We start from the raw sequence: 2,753 nt of genomic DNA on the forward strand, positions 1-2,753 counted from the left end.
AATACTACCTATATATATATATACTAATAAAATAATAGTAATTTAGTAATTTACCTACCTAAATGGGGTAGGGTGTCTTCCCCCCACCCCCGCCCCGAACCCACGCGGGTTTTGTTAACAAAAACCTTCCCCGCCAAAATAAGTTAAATGGTCCCCCAAAACCACCATAAATAGGGCGGGACAAGGTGAGTACCCGCCCCCGCGGGGCAAATTGCCTCTCTAATAAAAACTTTAGTAGTCTACGCATATGACAGTTGATTTGTAGTCACAAATTAGTATATGGGATGCAGAGTCATAACTTAGTACAATTGATTTGTATTTTAATACTCCTTCAGTCCCAAAATATTTATCCATCTTTTTATTTTGAGATGTCCCAAAATACATGTCTCATTCCTAAATTGGATGTACTCTTTTGACATTTGTTTTATTAAACAAGTGCACTATTTTCGGAGTACTCTTTTGTCTTTTAGCAATGATAAATTTTAAAATTCACTCTTATTAATACAATAAAAAAATATTAAAACCCCCAAAACACCTGAGAATTTTGGGATGGAGGGAGTATATTATAAAGGTGATAGTTCACACTAGATCATTTCCCACCCGTCTTTGGAACTAGACCTAAATCGTAAATTAAAACAGTGTAAGGTATGGCATCTGACATTTAGGTTTAACTTACATTTGTTTATTAACCGCACAACCAACCCACAACAATCTTGACCGTAAGATAATGAATTAGAATAAGATTAATCGTGACTCTTGGGTAAAACTGATGGTATATTTGTTATGAACTAATTCAACAGATTGATAAAATAGAATAAAATTAATTACTTGCGACTAAATTAGGTTGTACAATATATTTTTGATGAGTAATTGCCATTTCAAATGTGTCACATATCTATTATGAAATATGTGAGAGTGTAGAGCCATAACAAAACGACTATAAATGCGTGTGTAATCTATTGTGTGATAGTTGGTTCATATTCTTTAATATAAATTAGGGAAAAGTGCAAAAAACCTCTCTGATCTATCGGTAAACATGCAAAAAACCCCAGAACTACCAATTATGCAAATAACCTCCTGAACTATGCAATTTTGTTGCCGATTGTCCCTCCGGCCACCGTCCGTCGAAAATTCACCGTTATTTGAAGCACGTGAGATAGAAAGTGAATTTTATGGACAATAATGCCCTTTGAAATTTGAAAAGACGAAATAACCCTTTTATGGCTGTTAGGGCCAAACAAGCCTTGTATATACTAGTATATACACCCCAAATCGTTATATAAACACCCCCAATTTATTAAAACCCTAGCTAACCCAAACTTAGAAAAACACTAAATTGATTCCCCATATCAACCTTATACATCTGTTCGTGGTTAGATCCCCTCTCGCTCACCTCTGTTCGTGATCAAATCAAGTTAAATCCAGTCTCTATCGTGGTCTACTCCTCCCTCTAACCCTCTGTTCGTACTCCAGTGAAAGGTAATCCCGTCTCTGTCATTGGGTCTATATTGGTATGTGTTGATATATATATATATATATATATATATATATATATGAAGAATGATAGGTAGTCCATTCTCTCCTCTTTCTCTCTTTTCTTCTTCCTCCTCCTTTCTTAAAATTTTAAGGGATTTGTATTCGTAAAATTTCAGTATATCAGTTTATATATACTTACAGAGGTTGTGTAAATATAGATCTCTTTTTTACTCTGCTCAGTATGTCATGAATTTTTGAAGGTGTTTGAAATGGACAATGCTGGTTTCCAATCATGAATAAGAGGTGTTGGTGTGGCCAAAGAGCTTCGATATTTATTTCTGAGTCCGCGAACAATCCTCATAGGTTATATTTCAAATGCAGTAGAAGAGTTTGCAAATACTTTGAATGGGGGACTCCTTCTGCTACCCAAAATAACATTAGAGCTCCAACTCCTCTACCTGCTTATGTTGTGCCTCATGTAGCTCATCCCTTGCTAGAAGAAGTTCCTCGAACAACTGTTAATTCAGTTGCAAGTGTTATGTTTATTGGAAGCCTTATTTTATTTAGGTTCTCTGTTCTAAATTTTTTTGTTGCTCTGATTATTAAGTGAAACAATGTAGGAAGATAAGGCCTATCCAGTTAAAGTTAGGTCTGTTTTAGAGGTGTGGGGTTGTTGTATGATATTTTGGAATTTTAGGTTGTATAGTTGTATGCTATGTAGGAAGATGGGGCATATCTAATTGTAGTAATGGTGTTGATAAATGAAATGCAATGTTTTGATTAATACACTTTTTGGAGTCATTTTGAGTGTTTATATATTTGTGTTATTGATAAGTGGTTTAGTGGTCAATGCAGTTGAGTTGTAGTTGAAGTCCTATTATGGTTATTGTAATGTCACAGAAGTGTAGTGGATTTAATGTAGTGAATTACACACTGCTTAACAACAACATTCAATTGCTTGCATTGACAGCAAAAACCACTGCATTTTGATACAGTATGACCTGCAATTCTCTTACACTAGAAACATAAAAACCTACGAAATGATAAACTTGCCCAATGACCACCTCTTTAAAACCTGTTCAATGACAAAACTTGTCCAATGATCACTTATTTAAAACTTGTTTAATGACAAAAATTGTCCAATGACCACTTCTTTAAAACCTATTCAATGATAAACTTGTCCAATAATATGTCATGGACCATAACCTGTTAAATGAAAACCCGTTTAACAAATGACACCAAATTATGACACTTTGACACTAAATGTTAAAACTGTT

The 2,753-nt window shown here is 34.4% G+C and overlaps 1 long non-coding RNA gene across 1 annotated transcript; it reads left to right on the forward strand.

Annotated features, from left to right (window-relative positions):
- Window positions 1–1,285: 1,285 nt before the first annotated feature.
- Window positions 1,286–2,221, forward strand: LOC132285482 (uncharacterized). Its single transcript, XR_009472557.1, has 2 exons — window positions 1,286–1,479; window positions 1,737–2,221. It is a non-coding gene; the product is annotated as an uncharacterized LOC132285482 (long non-coding RNA).
- The last annotated feature ends 532 nt before the right edge of the window (window positions 2,222–2,753 follow it).

The sequence above is a fragment of the Cornus florida genome, unplaced genomic scaffold (genome assembly GCF_030987335.1).
Source record: "Cornus florida cultivar Cherokee Brave unplaced genomic scaffold, ASM3098733v1 CherokeeBrave_3.0.0_Hap2_Chr02, whole genome shotgun sequence".
Taxonomy (NCBI): Eukaryota; Viridiplantae; Streptophyta; class Magnoliopsida; order Cornales; family Cornaceae; genus Cornus; species Cornus florida.